Source organism: Ylistrum balloti, unplaced genomic scaffold (assembly GCF_031769215.1).
Source record: "Ylistrum balloti isolate Yb309-2 unplaced genomic scaffold, AGI_CSIRO_Ybal_v1 Utg369660, whole genome shotgun sequence".
Classification (NCBI taxonomy): Eukaryota; Metazoa; Mollusca; class Bivalvia; order Pectinida; family Pectinidae; genus Ylistrum; species Ylistrum balloti.
In genome coordinates, this window is record NW_026781911.1 from 93,472 (window position 1) to 115,837 (window position 22,366).

General features: G+C 35.1%; 1 protein-coding gene and 1 long non-coding RNA gene across 2 annotated transcripts in view; one reads left to right on the plus strand and one right to left on the minus strand.

Annotated features, from left to right (window-relative positions):
* Positions 1-22,366, plus strand: part of LOC132558522 (ryanodine receptor 2-like) — a 157,435-nt gene that overhangs the window by 4,083 nt on the left and 130,986 nt on the right.
* LOC132558669 (uncharacterized) lies at positions 1,445-22,351 on the minus strand. The gene is made up of 2 exons (XR_009554562.1): positions 21,733-22,351; positions 1,445-2,774 (listed from the first exon to the last, which is right to left on the minus strand). It is a non-coding gene; the product is annotated as an uncharacterized LOC132558669 (long non-coding RNA).

Consider the following 22,366-nt stretch of genomic DNA (forward strand, 5'->3'; position numbering starts at 1 on the left):
GTACAAGTGTAACTGCTGTTGGGAGAAGTAGTTCCCAATGTGTAATGATCTGAAAGTGTAACTATTTATGAGAGTACAAGTGTAACTACTGTTGGGAGAAGTAGTTCTCAATGTGTAATGATCTGAAAGTGTAACTATTTATGAGAGTACAAGTGTAACTACTGTTGGGAGTACAAGTGTAACTACTGTTATGAGTAAAAGCGTATCTTCTGTTGGGAGAAGTAGTTCCCAAATATGTAATGGTCTAAAAGTGTAACTACTGTTGTGAGAACTGGTTTCTATTTGGTAATGGTCCGAAATCGTAACTGCAATTTGGAGTTAAGATCCCAATGTGTAATGGTTTCAATGTGTATCATCTGGTGGGAATAACGGTTCTCAATGTACCAATGAACATGAACCATTTTTGGTTGAATGGGATATGCTGCAATAATTGTAATATATTGCCTATTTTGTCATTGCTATAGTTCTTATTTCACATGTATAAAAATCTATCTTATGTCATTGATAAATGATGTCAGAAATGCCATGTTTGCCATCTTAAAGGGTACACATGTCATTTCTTTTTATAAGTTTAGTGAGAAATAGGATGTTGAATCCAAGGTCAAATTAAAAATTGAATTTTTTAAATTGATTATGCCTTTCTTTAAAAGTTCATGTCATGTTGAATTACAATGTACTGTAATGATTTTGTTATTAAATTTAATATGACATGGACAATCCTGTACAATCATCTACTGGTTGTCATGGCAATTCCTATTTTCTGAAACATAACATTAGTGATGATTAAATTTATTGATTCTGGTGAAAAATGTTGATTTTTGTACAAGGAGTGTAAAAGTGATATCCATCCACATGCAATGTACACACAAAATATGACCAATCACGGTCTACTGTTTACATGCAGTGTTGTTTGTTATTAAAGTATAAATGATGGAAATGAGAGGAAGTTTTACTGACTCGAGAGCTTTGTCTGATTGGTTTTGATTTGACCATTTCTAAAATGCATCGAGAGTTAATGCTTTTCTGCTATGTACTGGTGATTGATAAAGGGCCGTTAATCTGCAAAATCACAAGCAAATTTTCTAGAAAATGTTTTCATGATAAATGTCATAAAGTTGTGTAAAGTGGACAAAATATTGTACATTATCTTATTCAGTATATAGGATTACAATACTAAATATATATATAAAAAATCAACCCTGGACAGTTTTGTTGGACTATAAATAAATCTACAAGTTATGTTCAATCAAAAAAGAATAGTTCAACATTTCCATTTAAAACTATAAAAAATATGACTGTTTACCTCCAAATTGGAGCTACATTTGGAACCCTGTAGAACAGCTGTATACAATGGCTTGATTAAACCCCAACTTCGGGAGTTTTAGTGTATAAAGTGTTACTCATTCTAATCATCAAAATGATTGATTTACAAATATACTGTATATTTCTTATCAAATTATGATTTAATGATTAAGTGGTAACTTTACTCATTAGTGCAGGTCTTGAAAAAGAGATTGTCAGTTTACATTTTCACACTTACATAGAGAGATATCAAAGTTTATGCTAAAATCTAACCTTGTCCTGATCACAAAGCTCTGTTCATACATCAGATTCTGACATTATATACACACTTTGCAAATGGCTAATATGAACTCATATATTCTCCAGTACAATGAAGGTCCATCTGTGGTGTAAAAGACAGAAAAATCAATTGAAATAATCTCAAATTTTACAAGCATATCATTGAACACATTTACATAGTATATATCACCAGTGGTAAACTACACATTCCTCTCAGTACTTTAGAAGAAAACTGTACATTGTTAATCAATGGTGGAGCAATTTTAAAGTTTTCATTTGGCTGTGATTTGCGTCATTAGTGATCAGTCTTCTACAAGCTTGTCACGAAAGTGAGTAGACAGTGTGTTTTCACCAATTGCCTTTTTGTCGTTGAGACAATATAAGGTTCTGTTCTCAATGGTTCACAGTGTGCATCTGTAGATCTGTACATAAGATAGTAGGAAAAGCTCCTGAGCATCAGAAAACACTTTACACATACCTAGGTACTGGGCCTGGCTTGGCAAATCAGCCATAATATTTTGAATAGCTCCTACCACACATGCAGTACAAACAATGTACAAATGAGATATATATGTAAGAGGCAGAACATTGGCTTCTGTAGAAAGTTGTACAAAATGTACACAAACATATAGATGATATCATCTCATAGAAAAAAAATATCTGGATTTGATCACTTTTTGTGTATCATTGCTTCCAAGAGACTGTCTCTGGGAGCCTTAAGTACAGGGGTCTGGCAAAGGGAATAGAAGATAACATATAGATGTTTAGTCATGAAATTCACAACCAGACGATTCACTATAAGTATAACAGACAATGTGTTCTAGGTTTTGACAGCCATGCATTGAACAGTTGCTCTTTCAGTCACATATGGTTGGCTAAAGTAGATACCATCAGCATTTGGTGGAGAACACCATACTACAGGTATTTCTTCTGAGATAATATCCTGTTGTAGCCTCTTTGTGATCCAGTCCTTCTCCCAGGGAACCTTAATGATACTGATGTTGAGTCCCCATGGGGATCCTCTCACTGTAGGAAGAGTCTGGCAGATAGCATGTGATTCTCCTTACCACTGGCCTGGGTAGGCCTCCCATACAAGGATAGGCAGGTACTGATACCAACAGTATTCTATGACTGGAAGGCCTAACCATGTTGCAGCACTGTTTCCAGTGTCAAATTTCTTAATTTTCTTTCCCCTTTCAATATGAAAAAGAAATTTTATTAGAAACAAGAAGACTTATCAAGTTTTAGTGATGTGTGTAGCAAAGTATTAATGATTATCTGCATTTTAATTACAAATATGATTTATTTATTATCATAACTTGGACTTATAGTTCAATTATAGACTTTTGTATTACATACAGTATAAACATACAGACATTCCATTTGCTATACACTATTCTAAAAAAGTGTCTTTTACAGTCAATTCATTAGTTCAGGTGAGAATATTCAAGGTAGATTTATCCTTCTACAGGAAATTCATTATTATATCAGGTGAGAATATACAATGTAGATTTATCCTTCTACAGGAAATTCATTATTATATCAGGTGAGAATATACAAGGTAGATTTATCCTTCTACAGGAAATTCATTATTATATCAGGTGAGAATATACAATGTAGATTTATCCTTCTACAGGAAATCCATTATTATATCAGGTGAGAATATACAATGTAGATTTATCCTTCTACAGGAAATTCATTATTATATCAGGTGAGAATATACAATGTAGATTTATCCTTCTACAGGAAATACATTATTATATCAGGTGAGAATATACAATGTAGATTTATCCTTCTACAGGAAATTCATTATTATATCAGGTGAGAATATACAATGTAGATTTATCCTTCTACAGGAAATCCATTATTATATCAGGTGAGAATATACAATGTAGATTTATCCTTCTACAGGAAATCCATTATTATATCAGGTGAGAATATACAATGTAGATTTATCCTTCTACAGGAAATTCATTATTATATCAGGTGAGAATATACAAGGTAGATTTATCCTTCAAAAGGACATATGTAATAATAAGTGTTAAAATTAAATGTTAGTTTATTTACAAGTTTAACTTAGAGAGTTTGGTTTTTGAATTAAATGATCTCTACTGAATTAAAAGTATTGTTAAAGCTACAAAGTTGTTTCTGCACTAAATGCATGTACTGTGCATTAAGATAGAATGATCGAAACCACTGGAAAATGTAAACAAACTCATCCAGTGGCATTGTGGCTTCAATTTCAAAACAAGTACTTGTACATAATGCAATGTGTATAAGAATAACATATAGATTGCCAAGGCATGTATACAAAGTTTACATAGTAACCAGAGGAATAAAGCAGAATGAAATTAGGACAAAATTAACAATTAAAGTTGCGTTAAAACCAGTCCATGACTACATCATACGGTCATGTGACATAAGAAATTTATGTCTTTGTGTAGGTGCTATCAACTGTGTCAATATCTTAAGCAAGGTATGTAGTTTCAGTTAATTTTTTATTTTTTTTTTACAAGTCTTGTGGAAGTGCTTGTATTTTATTACCTATGAGCTGCATTATACATATATTTCTTGCGTAGAAAGTGAAGCCAGTGTGTGTGGATGTCAAGACTGACCTTACATGAACTATTATACAACTTGTATATACTTTTTTGTTGTTGTTCCTGTTCTCGTGTGATTAGCTGCGTCTCCAGATAGAAGGGATATCAATGGGAGTGATTTTCCAAATATTTCTGTAAACTTCCCAACTGTTACTATCTCATTGTAATAATGTGTTAATGAGTTCATATCATATTACTCTGGAAAGCTGACATACCAAAGTTTTGATGTGGATTAAATTACCCCTCTCCTTATATCTAAGTAGTGTTTATGTATATTTATAGACTTATTGTATAATGAAATATCAAGGTCAAGGAAGGTCAATAGTGTCTTAAAAACATGTATAAAATGAAAGATGGTAATCAAGATGCATGGAGATAACCATGGTATCTGGTTTTCCTTGTCATCTTGTACACAAGTTTGCTGTGTATATATAACAAACAACATCAGCCAGTCTGCCAAATTCCATGCAGAAATAGCCATAGGCAACTATTTCCAGATGTTGGGAACAAAAACCTTGAATCAGGATGAGACCACAAATGAGTACTTAACTCAGTGACTAATTTATTCTTGAAAGATAAATTGATAAACTTTGTGCACTCCTGGGGATAAACATTGCCAATGTTTTGTTTTTTTTATGGATTGGACAGCAATATATGGGGTACTTTACACATGTAAACATGTTACCTGGAAATCATGAAAGTTTCACTGATAAATCTGGCACAGATAAGGAAAATTTACCTAAACTTCATAGATATATGTCCTTTATGAGGCACATTGGAACATACAGGTAAATTATGGCTTGTGTGAATAGTGTATATGCTTAAGTACCCTCGAAGTCTGAGGTCATTAAACATTATGTTAGCATACATTACTGTATCATTTCAGTATAATTACATCTGTGGCTTACTAATAATTAATTAGAAATTGTCACTTCTTTAACATATTGGGCTGACTAGTTGACAGTAAAAACAAGGGTCATGAATTGTCCATCAAGAATGAAGTGGACAATTGAGAAATATTGTGGCAGCCAAATCCTGTGTAAATGAATTTATCTTTTTATTGGTTCTCCCAGGCTGTGTTTATCCTGTTGTTGTGTTGGAAAGAACAGATTGCCACTCATGTTATTGATATGGTGCTGTCTATCAAAGTGGTCAGCTTTGTAATCACTCAGCTGACCAGTGTAAAACAAATTTATTTGCTTCAATAGAGTGCTATGATGTTTAACGAAGAGCTAATCATACAGCAGCTGTGTAGCCTCCCAAAGCTGTGGAATAATTAGTTAATGTGGAGGATGGATCCACCATCATTGGTGGTTTAAAGGCCTGGTATGGCACATGGGAAGGATGGTCCCTGTGATACACCAGCATCTCAGCAGTTTCCTACTCTCATGTGGGGACCATTACCTGAAATCCTGTGCCTTACATAGTAAAGTTTGTAGAAACTTTCAGGACTTCTGTTTTACATGAAAGGGAGATAAGCTATAAGAGAAATGTTGCTGGGTGTACTGTAGGGGCAGGGTACCAATCTAGTTGTGGTATGATAATGAAATCAATCATTTCTGTAGCACAGGATGACAACAATGGTCTTGTTGATGAACTTCTCAAGATTTAAGAAGAAATTGTTGGATTAATTATTCAAAATTTCGGAGATTTCTTTTTCATTATTTTACGTTGTCGTAATTAGCTTTTTCAGTGACAGTTGTGATGAAAATATTCCATTTAATTAGTTTTTTGCAGTTCTTAGAAATTTTGATTAAAATCATGATAAATCTTACAAAAATCTGTTATCCGCATAGTGCCAATAAGATCTCAAAGAAATGACTAAGGTAGAAAGGTAACCTTATAGAAAACATGATTCCAGATTTTAAGGTAATGTGTTGTGTACAGGTATGTGAGTGTAACGGGAGCTGTATAGGAGTGCTGCTTGTCATGGGTTTGTATTTGAGCAACTTGTGAAAAACAATCCATACCACTTCACACTCTTAAGTAGAAGTGGAGTACCATATACAGCTGGAGTTCAGAGTGCTATTGCTGCAGTATTGGTAATGACAAAAGGAAAACTGTGGAGTGTAACCATTATCATAGTTTTAACACTTGTAGACTAGTGATAGTTACATGTGCTTGATAGAGATATTTTTCTATCATGACATTGTAGATCTGGTTGAATACAATATGTAGTAGTCTATAGATGATAGATAAATAATCAGAAAAAAATATATTTTCATTTTTCCATTTTGAAGGTGCAAAAGAATCTGAATGAAACTGAATGAAAAATTGCGAATGAATCTATGGTTTGAATGTTAATAGGTTTTGATTCAAAGTTTCATTACTTGAACATGATCCTCGATCACTGGTTGCTGTTATATCTGGAGATGGTTCAGAGCCAGCAGGAGATCAAGAAAATATTGTTAGTAAATACACTGATTTTCAGTACTGGTTCTAACCACAGGGGTCTGTAATAATGTTTGTAGGGGATAAGGGCTTGTATGGTATACTATAACTAATATGATATAACATACAAGTCCTGACCCCCTAGAAATATTGTTACAGGACCCTGTTGTTTTATTATGAATATGCAGGAATCACATTTATTTATGTATTGACAATTTATTAGTGTGAGATGTAAATTGAGAAAAGTACAGTTAGGTGTTCATGTGAGAACACAGTATTAACAGGAGAATTGCGGTGATATTGTGTATTAATATTTCATCAGCTTGTGTCTAGGTGAACGCAAATGTCCTGAACGGTAATTATGAGTAGGGTATACAAAAACTCCCCTCATTTCACTAATACCTATATAATTAGTTGGCTGCAAAAATGTTTTGGTTGAGAAAATTCTTCCCCATGGAGATAAGGAGGCTGATGGAATATCAATGTGGAGGATTCCTCTACCAAGTTCATATACAGAATGCCCGTACATTTTAACATACTATGTTATCGGCAACGTAGTGTCATCTAGTGCCATTTTGATAACGAAATCCTCCAGATGTATTTCAAATTTTGAATATAAATTTGCATTTAAAATGTTAGTGATCTATTACTGGTAAGTTATTTCCCAAGGTTTTTATCTAACTTCTGTAGATGATATCCGTTGTTATTGTGTACATTCAATTATTACAAGGGAAGTATTACATTAACACTTGCAAAAGAGAAATTCTAGCGTTCAAATATATATTCCGGTATTAATTATTCATGACACATTGTCAGTTTTCAATTTGTTCTAGTCACAGTTATTTGCATATTTTAACCTACTGTCATCACATGTTGGACTGTTAAAATCTGTCTTCGTCCATTGTTCATCATCTGTCCATCTTTAAACAATTCTTGTTATCACTATTTCTTGAGAAGTTTGATTAAATCATTACTATATCTCCTGTGTACAAGTTTTCCATGGTCCCTGATTGTGCATTGTTTATTTTTGGACTGATTGGAATCTTGGATTTTGACAGCTACAGATTGTTATCATAATTTATTGAGAAGTACTGGATGGATAATTCTTCTTTTTCATGCATAGGATCCCCTTGGTCTCTAGAATGTGAGTTGACTTATCAGGAAAAACAAAATGGCCGTCAGGCTGCATGTCTTTGATGGTTATAGTTGTTGATGCTTTTTCATGATAGCTATTGAATGGATTCAATTAGTGTAGGTAAGGTCTATTATATTTATTGATTTACCATATAATTTATTCACTTATCAATTCAACATATCAAAAGAAAGAAGAGAAAAGAGAGTAAAATATCTAACTTATAAAAACTAAGAAATATCATGCAGTGATGACTGCTGAGATCCGTACAGGATCTCCTGTTCAGAATGTCAGATGGTATATTTCACCACTATGGTCACAGAGTATTTGCCATCACTGGTAGTAAACCCATTGACCTTTTCTTTGACTGAGGTTGCTGTGGCAACTACAGAAACCTTGAAGGAATATACAATCATCCATTCTATAGAGAAAAAGAAGATAGGATGCGGGGCTAGGATGTTTCTGCATAATGCATCTCAATGAATTCTGCAAAGATCTAGTGAGACATGTGGAGATGCATGCAATGAATACTTTACTGTATATCATTATAGACTGTCAGAGCTAGATAGTGGTATTGATGAGGGAAGGTTTGGTTGTACTTCTCCATGACAGATCTCTTGACCCACCCTGCACATGATTGTTATTAGTGATATATTTCTCTGTGGCATTGAGAGCTGGGTTGGAAACCTGGACTAATCATAGAGGAGTGTTCTGTGACATCAGGTTTCTTAAAGACTCCAAAGCCTTTAATTTATGTAAAACAAACATTCAATACTCTAATGATGACTCAGTGATCCTGTTTAATTCTGAAACAGTAGGAACGATGTACCTGATCTCATTCTATGTTCATACTATCAATGAATCCTCAGACTTTCTGCATGCTTTGTAGACTCCATTCCATGATAGAACATGCCATTATCATCTCAGAAAAGTGGGACAAAAACTAAATCCGGATTTATAAAAGAAAAAATTGCAAAACTTAGAGTAAGTGTTTACTGGTATCTGCAATAAAAGTTTACTTTTTGCAATTGATAAATCAGATTTTGTCACCAAAGTAAAGTGACTTGCAGTTTCATGAATCCTAATGTAACTCTGTTTCTGTCCATATGTTCAGTTCAGATGTGAAATCCAATCCATGTTTCCCTGCTAAAGTCCGTCAAGCAGTCGTCAAAGAATAACATCTGACCTTGTGAAATCAATCAGTACATACTGTAAGTCACACAAGGCAATGTCCTGTGTCTACATACAGGCTGTTGACTATTTTCTATTGCATGACTCAAATTCTGCGGTACACAGGATGTCCAGACTCAGTTTACATAATAGCTAGGAGGAATTTGTTCTGAAATGAGCCTCACCAGTAATGCTTAGTGCCATGCATTATAATACCTCTTGGGAAACACTCACTTATTTTGCTGGTATAATGAATGAAAGCACTAGCTATTTTGAAATATTGACATGAATTTGCTTTCTTTCAATTTAATATTGTATTTGGAAACTTAGAAGTGAAATATCTGCTAATTGGTTTTGTGAGATGGACTGCTTTTGTAATCTATTTTTTGAATTCTGGTGGTAGGTTTTGACATATAATTAATTCCTAGTAAAATTTTATTCTATTAACTCAAGGTACTTCAGGAAATGTAACAATATCATCGTTTCCTAGGCTACTGATATTATAACCATACATTTATCCTTAGTTTCCCTGGCTACTGATAAACCATATTGTTAGTTTCCCTGACAACTGATAAACCATATTGTTAGTTTCCCTGACAACTGATAAACCATATTGTTAGTTTCCCTGACTACTGATAAACCATATAGTTAGTTTCCCCGACAACTGATAAACCATATTGTTAGTTTCCCCGACTACTGTTGAACCTTACTGTTAGTTTCCCTGACAACTGATAAACCATATTGTTAGTTTCCCTGACAACTGATAAACCATACTGTTAGCTTCCCTGACTACTGATAAACCATATTGATGGTTTTACTGCAGGCCACTGATATCATAACCTGATGTCCTGAGTTTCCCTGGTTACCAATATTGTAACCATATATCTTGGTAGTCATTTAGCTCTTATTGTTTGGAATCCTAATTTTCAGACAAGGTCTTTCTTTCCTGGTGGACAATTCTCTCGCACTAATTGCAGTGGTGTTTGTTCTTCCTTCAATCAGCAGTCCCTAATATAGACAGAATATTGATCAAGACTATAAAAGGAAACTTTATATGTCCACTTATAGAAATAGGGATAGGTTTTTATACCAATCAATGGCCACATTCTTACACAAGACTTTACATCAAGTAGTTTATGTCGATCAATAGAGTTCACGTAGACATTGTACAGCCGTCATCACTTCCTGTTGATCTAGCATTTGTAAAGATTTGACAGTGTACAAGATTAAAGCTTTTATATATCAATAAAGATTGTAAGGTTGAAAGTCATTTTATTTTGACTAACTGATACAGATTTCTTTGTATGTTTTATGTATGTATTATATCTGTTACCATGTTGGAAGCCATTGTCCATTTCTTTTCTAAATGTTGCTATGGCGTTGCCTGGTTTTCTGTCTTTAAAATCTGAACTAAAAAAAAGATGGGGCCAGAGCTTATCGTTGGAGGATATGCCCTTAATAGAGTATCCCTAGCAACAATGTCTGAAATAACATCGCTTACACAACTTGTAAGCTGAGACTGTGCAGCCTTTCACAAGGCATGAACTGTAAAGTACATTAAGCAGATTTCATTTAGATCTAAGTGAATTTGGGTTGGTTTAAATCTGTTGTAGTGTCAGCTGATGAATATCCTGTCACTGGAGTGACAATGCCATTAGTCATTGATGATGAAACAATGATCTAGTAACATTAATCAGAATTCCCCCCCCCCCTCCATTTTTGGTATTGCTATAAAAAGGAACCAAGGAACAAGGCACAAGTTATTGCAACTAATGAAACACCTTCTCCTGATCAGCATCGCCATGTCAGAATGATTCTACACTATTCAAGATGTATGATGACTATAAACACTACAATATTTGTTAGATTAAAATAGTATTTGGTTTTCCTATTTTCATATTAATATTTTGATTTTATCAATACTATATCATGTTTATTGTTTTTGTCATGAACCATGCCTTCCATTGTTAAACATGATAGAATGATGTTTTTCTGATTACTGACTCAAGTTTATTGCAAATATAGCTAGCAGAATAAGTCTTCTGGATGTACCTGGTTAATGATCTACCAGGTAAGCTTCGTATAGGTCTTGGTAGGTCATTGGGTGTACTTGGTACAAATTCAACAGTCACACCTCAGTGGTTCCAGTTTTTACCCCCTTCGTGCTGAATCAAGAAGAGACAGGATTCCAGTTATACTGCCTTAGTAATGAATCAATAAATGATACAACTCCAAGGTACTCGATTTAGTACTGAATTCATAGGGACAGGATTTTAGTGTCACTACCTTAATAATGTGTTAAGTGATGTAACCCAAATGTACTCGCTTTAATATTGAATTCAGAGGAATTCCAGTGTTGCTGCCTTAGTAATGAGTCAGCTGATACAAGTCCGAGGTACACTGTACTCATTTTAGTACTGAATCTGGTATGGAATATTTCATTGAATAGTGTTCCATGGTATTATAGTAAATCGGAACTGCTCCAGTCTCCTGTTGCCAGGCAGCTGATAATTGGTTGCAAAGTCCTTCTAGAGGTTAGAGGTCTTCAGTTCATATCCCAATCTGGTTAGAATTACGTTTACAGTTGTGATAAAACCAGTGAACATTGTCATGCTACAGTCATGTTTTGATTGCATTTCGGTACTCATCATTATAATTAACAAACATTTTACTGTCATCCCATACAGTTCATATGTCAAAATTGTATTGAAGAAATTGGAAGAATTAGATTTTTGTATCTTTTAAGTTTATACGATAGACTTAATGAAGTTATTCAATGAAAATTCGTCAGAAAATGGTTTTAAAGCTAAAATAGCAACAAATAGAATCATTAATTGCTTATGTACCATAACTGTTGTTTATTCTTTTGTCCTTAATGTTACTTGTTTAAACTGCCCATTTATCCTGTAGATAAAGTAAATAACCCTGCCATGTCCCAAAGTATTCCCTACCTAGGATCAATTAGTGCCCTTAGTGGGAGCACCAAGAACTGGCCATCAGATTGTCAATACCTTCTCTCTGGTAATCTGATCTCTACAGACCTCAGCAAATTGGCTTAGCTTATGTTTGTTCTGTACAAACTATCACCAACAGTGATTCTTTGATTTTTGATTGGATTAGTTTTATTCTATTTAGCAGAAATAAAAACGTTTAAGAATGGTCCTGCTGAACCATGATTTCTTTGATTTTGTAATATTGCGTAACCGCAGCAAACACTGGTGACCGATCTGCATGTTGATAGTTTGATGGATAGTGGTCAGTCTGAATGACAGTACAGGACAGTTAACATGGATGAACTGCTTAACCAAGAAACAGAAGAAGCAGCTGATATCAGCCATGGTAGTGAGATATTCACAGGGATTATTACCACCAAAAATAGAGGGCCTGAATGGAGAACTGACATCTACAACGTATTAACTGCTGTAGGTGTTGATTTTCCGTCTTTTCGATAACAGTTAATTAACTAAAATTTGAAGATGTGAATATCTAGAATTTTCTGAAGGTTCCGGGATTTTCAATCATTACTTATCAAACATATGTTTTTCATATTTTCTGATCTCCTGTACCAAAGTAAGACAGAATTTAAAAAGAAATAAGTTTTGAATTCCATACTTGATCAAAGAGCATATCATTTATGGAGTGGGTTATTTCCAATCTTCAGTAAGAAAGTTAGAAGAAAGTCTTAGGAAATTAAAATGCAGATCAGATTACTGAAGCTATAAAATGTTACATGAAATCATATGTTTTGATGTCGACTGTGACTGAAATATTTCTGTATTGTCTGACAATAACAGTTTGTGGTGAGATTTTATTGTTTAACAGTGACAAGTTATTGAAGTTGATTTGCATTTACCAGCATACAGGAAGTTTTTATTGTACTCGGAGCTGTCTGAGCCAAGCAGAGCTTGTTCCATCTTAGACTTGTTGAAAAAAACATCATAATAAAGAAAAAAAAAATTGCTCACTTAATACTTTTATACCGAGTGACAAGGAAGATATAATGGGGTCAATCCATTTCCAGGAACAATGATTTTTTTAGGTTTCTGTGTCAAACACATTGCCTTCCATTGATCATACAGGTCTATGGGCACCAGAACTTTGGCATTTATTGTTTGTTTGGAAGATAAACTTGTCTGGGGCTGTAATGATGTCTACCAGTTATGTGTTAATATTGTCTACTTTATTGATATGTAGGAAGACTTGTGAGGTAATTTGCTCCTCCACCTGATATTACATGGCATAAAAGATTTGAAAGTTTGTCATTTTTTTCAAATTGCAAACTGTCTGTACAGTGCACATACTAAGCTTGGTAGATTGTCATGCATCAGGCCTTGGTTTCTGTATCAAAAGATTACTGAGAGCATTTGCTCCTGCACATAACTTCCAGTTACATGTTCATGTAAAAGGTCATAGGTACCTTTACGTGTTAAAGGTAACATGCTCCTATGTAGGTGGTAAAGGTTGCATGTTCCTACAGTCATAAAAGGTCAAACTTATCTGCAGGTGTTAAAGGTCACATGCTCCTATGTAGGTGGTAAATGTAGCATGTTCCTACAATTGTAAAAGGTCAAAGGTATTTGCAGGTGTTAAAGGTCACATGCTTTTACATAGGTGATAAATTTTATATCTCTTAAAGGTGAAAAAGGCCATGGATGGGTTATTGCAGGTGATGAAGGTTACCTGTAACAAAAGATGTCAAAGGTCATGATTACCAGCAGATGCTGAAGGTCATAAGTTCCTGTGGTACATTTATAGCTATAGCAGCTCAAATACTCCACATGTATTTCCTTTAGACCATATACCAGTATGACTATACATGTATATGCATACAAAATATGATCGATCTATCACCAACTTCACATGAAGTAGAGTTTTTTATCAAAGAGCTACCAAATCTCTTTCTGAAGCCCGATCATTGTGGCTGGTGCTCAGTTTGTTAGAAACTCAATTAATAACCACACACTATAATGGACAAACATACCATAGTCAGTAGATCAGTTAAATTTTTTGATCTGCATAAAATATTTGACATCTACAAAATTCTCTTAGACTCAGTGACCAGGAAGGGTCTAAGCACCAATCATTTGGAACTAAATATATATCAGAAACTGTGACTTAATTAAGTCACTGAACACAAGCTTTTTGGAAAAAATCCATAATTATAACCCCTGTGAACTTCACAAGTCAGAGTAGAGATCACAGTAAAGGTCTTTGTAAAGGTCACAGCTACCTGAGAACTTGGACAAATAGAATAGTATATATGTTACCTACTCCCTGGATACCTTTAGCTGTAGTTCAAGTGACCATGTAAAATTGAATCTCATTGTGAAAACACTGAAACACCAAAACTGACAATATCATGCACAGCAGCGATAATGATGAATAAGGTAGCACTGAAATGTATCTAAGTGTAAGATCCCCACAGTTTCAGTGAGCTTCCTTGGTTACTGAGTGGACCCTCTGGGACCTGCGGACCTGCAATGTCATGACTCCCTCACTTACCATATAGACCGAGCTGTCAGTACCACAGGATGTCAGAGCACACACATCAATAATGTAGTATCTGTTGTCCCTCAGGGAATACTGATATTTGTGGGGCAGGACATGCTTCTATCTCTACTGTAATGAATGGAACATGTCAGCACACAGTCAAACAATGATCAGGAAAACACTTAGCTGTTGACATTCACTGTAACATCAGTAAGAGTCCTAGCTGTTGACACTGTAACATCAATAAGACACCTAGCTGTTGACACTGTAACATCAATAAGACACCTAGCTGTTGACACTGTAACATCAATAAGACACCTAGCTGTTGACAGTCACTGTAACATCAATAAGACACACAGCTGTTGACAGTCACTGTAACGTCAGTAAGACACACAGCTGTTGACTGTCCCTGTAATGTCAGTAAGACACCTAGTTGTTGGCAGTCCCTGTACTGTCAGTAAGACACCTAGCTGTTGACAGTCACTGTAATGTCAGTAAGACACACAGCTGTTGACTGTCCCTGTAATGTCAGTAAGACACCTAGTTGTTGGCAGTCCCTGTAATGTCAGTAAGACACCTAGCTGTTGACAGTCACTGTAACATCAATAAGACACAGAGCTGTTGACAGTCACTGTAACGTCAGTAAGACACCTAGCTGTTGACACTGTAACATCAATAAGACACCTAGCTGTTGACAGTCACTGTAACGTCAGTAAGACACACAGCTGTTGACTGTCCCTGTACTGTCAGTAAGACACCAAGTTGTTGGCAGTCCCTGTAACATCAATAAGACACAGAGCTGTTGACAGTCACTGTAACGTCAGTAAGACACCTAGTTGTTGACAGTCACTGTAACGTCAGTAAGACACCTAGCTGTTGACTGTCCCTGTAATGTCAGTAAGACACCTAGCTGTTGACAGTCACTGTAACATCAATAAGACACAGAGCTGTTGACAGTCACTGTAACGTCAGTAAGACACCTAGTTGTTGGCAGTCCCTGTACTGTCAGTAAGACACCTAGCTGTTGACAGTCCCTGTAACATCAATAAGACACAGAGCTGTTGACAGTCACTGTAACGTCAGTAAGACACCTAGTTGTTGGCAGTTCCTGTACTGTCAGTAAGACACCTAGCTGTTGACAGTCCCTGTAACATCAATAAGACACAGAGCTGTTGACAGTCACTGTAACGTCAGTAAGACACCTAGTTGTTGGCAGTCCCTGTACTGTCAGTAAGACACCTAGCTGTTGACACTGTAACATCAATAAGACACCTAGCTGTTGACAGTCACTGTAACATCAATAAGACACAGAGCTGTTGACAGTCACTGTAACATCAATAAGACACAGAGCTGTTGACAGTCACTGTAACGTCAGTAAGACACACAGCTGTTGACTGTCTCTGCACTTAAGTAAGAATCCTAGTTGTTGGCTGTCCATGTAACATCAGGAAGACACCTAGCTGATGGCAGTCACTTTAACATCAGTAAGACAATTAGTTGAGACATTTAGCTGTTCCAAGGTTTTACACCTGAAGATACAACTATTTGCTATTTAAAGATCCTATAAAAGTAGATGATGGGGACCCACCACTTTATCAAGACACAAATGTGCAACTGTATTATCTATATTTAATGTAAAGAGTATAGGGTAAAGCACCTTGATGGTAATTTAGAATAGAGTTGTGATGCCAAGTGATTTTGAAATGAACTACTGAATTACCAGTTAGACCATTTGTTCAAAGTTATAAAATCCAATTTTATTCTCATTAACATGCTTGGAAATCAACTTCATTTGGTATTTCATACATGTTTTTGAAGTGTTAAGAATAAAACTCAACTGTCTTTAACTTTATGAACTAGGGGCATAGATTTTGCAGAGGTCCATTTACAGAAGGCAAACTGACGGCATGCTTTATTATATGGTGCATCTTCAGTGGGTACATGTCTGCTGACTTCATATCCTAGAATCAATCCTTTGCATGGCTAAATAAGTTTTCAATATAGACATCCCCTGTTAAGATCAAGTACTCCTTGATTTGGTTTCCAGGTGCTCATTAACAGAAGCCGCCACCAGGATTAGTAGCCTTGTACATTGGATTGATTGGGAAACAGAATTGTGACCTGGGAAGCCCAGGGTTGATATGTACATGTTATAGAGTTACCCACCAATAGGTCACAAATGCTTGGAGCTGTGTAGTTATACAATTGCTACATGAATGTTTAAAATTGATCTGCTCCTGAAGCACGCCAGCACTCTAGCAGGAAGATAAGTTGAACATCTCAGTAGATGCTTTTCTATTTAATGACTTGGGCCTAGTTCTAATAAGGACATATTAGACCTCATGTAAAATTCAAGCTACTAATGCAATGCTGAATATGGTAAGGTTTCATATAAAACTTTGAGGTCACCAAATGTTTCAGAAGTCCTATGGTTACGCTGTAGGTATGAGGTATGTGTATGTTGGAGTATGTCATAAGGTTCTGTGCAAGGCTATAATGTTTCGTTGAAAATATGAAGACTAAAACGTTACTGATAAATCTATAAGGTTTCCTGTAAAGTTCCTTGTAATTCAATAAGGTTTCCTGTAAAGTTCCTTGTAATTCTATAACGTTTCCTGTAATTCTATAAGGTTCCTGTAAGTCTATAAGGTTTCCTGTAAGTCAGTAAAGTTTCCTATAAGTCTGTAAGGTTTCCTGTAAGTCAGTAAAGTTTCCTGTAAGTCTGTAAGGTTTCCTGTAAGTCAGTAAAGTTTCCTGTAAGTCTGTAAGGTTTCCTGTAAGTCAGTAAAGTTTCCTGTAAGTCTGTAAGGTTTCCTGTAAGTCAGTAAAGTTTCCTGTAAGTCTGTAAGGTTTCCTGTAAGTCAGTAAAGTTTCCTGTAAGTCTGTAAGGTTTCCTGTAAGTCAGTAAAGTTTCCTGTAAGTCTGTAAGGTTTCCTGTAAGTCTGTAAGGTTTCCTGTAAGTCTGTAAGGTTTCCTGTAAGTCAGTAAAGTTTCCAGTAAGTCTGTAAGGTTTCCTATAAGTCAGTTAAGTTTCCAGTAAGTCTATAATGCTCCATGGATGCATATGAGTCTTCCTGTAACTCTATAAGGTTTCCTTTATGTATATAAGGTTCCCAATAAATCTGTTAGTTTATTACAAAAACATTCCATATAAGACAGTAAGATTGTATTTTATCCCTCAAGTTCCCGATTGGATCTGTGATATTCTACTGAATACTAACTGTGGCTTTATCAATACTTAATCTATTATATGTACTGATTTATACATACAAAAATCACTTAGTGGCAATTCAATATATGTTTACACAGATCAAATGATAGTGTTGATTTAGTGTGCTGTTCTTGGGGACTTAGAATGTGCTTTATACTTTGATTTACTAATAGCCAATAGCTTTAATGACAATTGAGATAAAAATAGCAAAATTCTGATTAAATTTGAGCCAAAATGATATTTGGTTAATGTCTGAAGCATTTATATTATTTAAATCCCCAACAGAACATGTAGAAGTGATTTCCTTAAAAGCTAAAACATTTCAGTAATATTAAGAACTGTGAAGATACCGGGAGTTTTTTTTTTCATATTGAAAATGTTACAAAAAAAATTGTGTGGTAACTTTTCTTAAGCATTATATATTTTTTCATATCTTTTCTTATTTGAGATGTAAAGTAAAACAAACACATGCAATATAAGAGAAATAAAACTGTTTTCTGTTATTGATAACATTGATGGATGCTCTAGTGCTTTCAAAACAGCGGGATGGAGAACGAATTAATTATCTAATCAAATGCAATGTCTTTAAATTCTGTTAAATACGAAGCTATCTATCAGCAACAAGCATCTTGTATCCTCCTGGTGGAGGTCATACATCACTTTGAATAGCGTTACTAGTTGTTTACATGTGCACACGCACATTTCCCTGCAATTTATGTTTCTTTGATTGACAGCTAGAGTTTTAGAATCTTCATCGTACAACATGCACGGCTCTGGGACCTCTTACAATATGTTAGATATTTTTATATAATTTGGTAGAGTAATGAAAATATCACATCATAGGAGAGATATCAATGTAAAACAAGAATATCTTGTGTAAATACTGATTTACAGCCAGCAAGTTCTTTTTTATTCAAAAAGTATTAATTAGATTTTTATATTTAAGGTATTGTCCACATCAGGTAACTTACATCTAAGGTAAGATGTACTCGAATGCCTGTAGTTAAAAGTTCACAAGAAGTAACCTTTGATTAACAAATTAGATTCTGATACCCATTTGTTCCTGTTTATGTAAATTATTAATCAAATTTATTAGATAAGCAGATGATAGTCAAACAGAAGATAATTTTAAAATGAGAAAAGTTCTCTGTTTCAAAAGCGTTGCTATCTAATACAATGTGTGACTTTCAATGTGATGAAAGAAGACATTTGTGTCCCCTTTGAGTGTTTGAATTGCTTTATTACTGTCTGCAATGCTCACACCACATTGGCTGGGGAACAGATGAGGATGAAATATGGAGTGGATAATTAACAAGTTATCTCCCTTGATGAATTATCATGGGAATGGTATTGTGTAGTTTATCATGTAATAATTATAGTGAGAACTCATCAAGTCCCTTGTAGGGACAGGAAGGTTGTAATTTAAGGAAACCATAAAATCTGAGAATATGGAGGAAGATGTTGATCTGAGTTCAATAGAGAAATGCACATGCTTGCCAAATAAATATATACACAGTTTACTGAAGGCTATTGAATTTTTTATATATGTATGACAAAACCCATCCTCCTTAGGGAGCTTGTAATAAGGTCTGGTAAGATAGATGTGTTTTATAGGCTATGTATATAGACAGTGGTCGTAGATATCCTCTGGTCTTGAGAGTCTGCCCATCATCGAAAATCAGACATTTCTCCATTAAATAGAGGAAGGTGGATTGTGTTTGTTAGCACATGTGCAAGATCATTACTTTGTAATGAGAACTTAAAATGCATTAGCATGCCTGTGACCACTTATCATGCATTTTCTCAATATGACAGCCTCTTGGTAGCTAATGAATCATTATATATATATTTTAGAGGATGTTCTGTGGTAGCTTGTTATTGTGTTTGCCTTATATTTTAGCTTAAGCCTGAATTTTTTAACCCAACATCATATCAGATGGTAGGCTATCATCCGTGATCCATGTTTGGTGATCTGTGATCTGTCCCTCTGTCTGTCTGTAAACACTGTTAACACTATTTCACTAGTACAGGATGGACCTTTTATTTAAGTTTTGTATGAAGGTTCCTTGGTCCCAAGTTGTGCCCATTTGAATTTCGGACTTAGAAAATGGAAAAAGACTGAAAAAGTTCCATCCTTTTGAAAAACACCAAAGATCAAACAATGGTGGACACCAAGATCCCTTTAGGATAATTTCAGATTATGGACAATTACATAAAAAAAAAGAAAAACAATTATACTTTTCATAAATTGACACACCTTTGGAGAAAGACCCCATTTTGAAGTCATCCTTCTCTGTTACATAATGCTGAAGTTATATTTGATATAAAGAGCTAGTTAGAAAATGTGCAGAAAGATAGGTAAAGGTCAATGTATAGTATTGTACGCTCTCTGTTACTTTGTTAGTGGACCTTGTTATGTCCTGTAGGTAATGGATTATCGTAGTTGAGACCTGGGTCCCATTCCTTTTTGGGTACTCCGTAAGAATGAGTTTTACCCTGTTTCTTTATATTAGTGAATATCGATATCCAAGGTGTTGTGGTAAACAGTTTGTGTAGAGTTGGGGAAATCTCCAGAAGAACAAGTCAGTTTGTAGTGTAAATGGAATGGATCGACATGGCTTGTATATAAGTAGCATTAAACACTTTTTCTCTGTCATTCAGCTGACAGAGTATATTTCTTTAGCTCAGTTGGTAGAACTTTGGCTGATCAATTTTCAATTGATTTTTCACTTTGGATTTATATTCTATAAGGCATAACAAGTCTGAGAAAAAAATTAGATAAGTAAATTACTATTTACATCTGTATGAGGAATAAATAAATCCAAAACAATGCAGACACTGACTTGACAATACATCACTGACAGAACAAACTTACAAAGTTCAGGGTCAAAATTCATCACTAGACAATACCAGACACAGCACTGATCATGATGGACCAATCACCCCAAGGTTTAGGTCATTAGTCATCAGTAGAAAATACCCCATTTATACTAATCATGACAAGACAGTCACCCCAATGTCAAAATAAAAAAATAACTGAAGACAATTCCCCACATAGCACTGGTCATAAAAGGACAAACCACTCAAGGTCAATATTCATCAGTAGACAATACCACATTTGTACTGACCATCTCAAGGTCAAGGTCAGAACTTAACAGTAGACTGATCATGATGGGACAGCCACCTCAATGTCAAGGTAAGAAAATTAGCTGTTGACAATATCCCACATAGCTCTAATCATTAAAGGGCAATCACTAAGTTCAAGGTTAGATGTTCATCATTAAATTATGCTCATTATGAAGTATCAAGATCAGATTTTTTTCATTGGTAAAGACTGTGTAACAGGTTGTTAATGAAATTATCACCTGACATTTCAAGTATCTAGGCATTTGCTTTTTATGGGCATGGTATTTGAACCGGACATTTATGGACAGCCTTTGAGACACACTAGATTGCAGCTATATCATGATTAGTAGCTTACAGCACTGTTTAGTCTTAGGTAAGATTCATATTACTCTAGTTGTCATTAAGAAAGATTAGAAACATCAAGTACTTGTTGAGTTTTGGCTGTAATAGATTAGGGATAATTAGTATAAAGCAATTCAATTAATATCATTGGAATTTTATCTGGGAAAGGTTAATCCTGTACTTTAGTCTCAGACACTGCTCATGGCTGATGAGAAAAGCTGTCACAACACCCACTTATTGATATTTAACCAACATGTTTTGAATCTGATAGATTGGGTCTGTGGGATGTCCCTCAGTGTGTTGTTGATTAGCATAGTCTTGGGATAATGAGGCGGTTGACACATCAGGTTTATGACCCTTCCTACCCAATTACTGTCCCAAACATTCCTCCTATTCCTTGTATACTGGCAGCCTTCACTGTAGGTCAAGTGGACAGTAATGATCTTCATTAAGAGGCAGGTTCTAATTATTAACTTATGTGATGATACAGCATATCACATAGTGAGTATGTCTCGTTATTTGATCCACTGAAATATTAACAAAATCTTACAAAGACGTCACATCACTGTGACATTTCTTTCACACTATTTTCATTTATAAATACTTTGTATATAGTTCAGAAACAATAGCCTTTATATCTTGTTAAGAAAGTGTTTACATATTAAAATGGAAATGTTGCATTTACTTACATATTAAAGAGTTCTAAACTGATCCATTCAGCATGGTCTGTTTTTCATCTGTTCCATTGTAGTGATTGCCCTGTCAGTCCAGGACCTTAGCTGCTCTGACGTCTGTTAAATGTCCACTGATGTGGAACTGTACATGTGTCGTTAACTCTTTCATCAGCTGCTCAGTTGTAACACCTGGTCATGCGCTCAACTCAATTATTGATGTATCAAACTGCAAAATATCTGCATGTAGCAGCGACGGCTATATTTCTCCTATTCCAGCGGTCTCTCATTCACCGTTGACGTCTAAAAATCATATTGCTTGTCAAGTTTGACTGTATTTGACTGGTGGATGACAAAACGGTAGCATTCAATATTGTCTGTATTTGAAGGGTTAATTATTTATCTGAACCTGGCAGGCATTGGATACTCTGTTTGCCATTAGAACTTGAGAGTCTCCATTGATTCAGGCAATGGCTCATCGTAGATGTGAGGTTGTTCTCTTTAGCATCCAAGACATCAAAACTATCAAACAGTAGTAAATGGCCAATATTTGTGTAATCTGTTATCTCAAAAGAAAGTATTGTTGCTGCACATGTCCATGCTAAGTATGATTGTTCGTGGATGAGGTTGTTGATGAAGAGGTCTATTCATG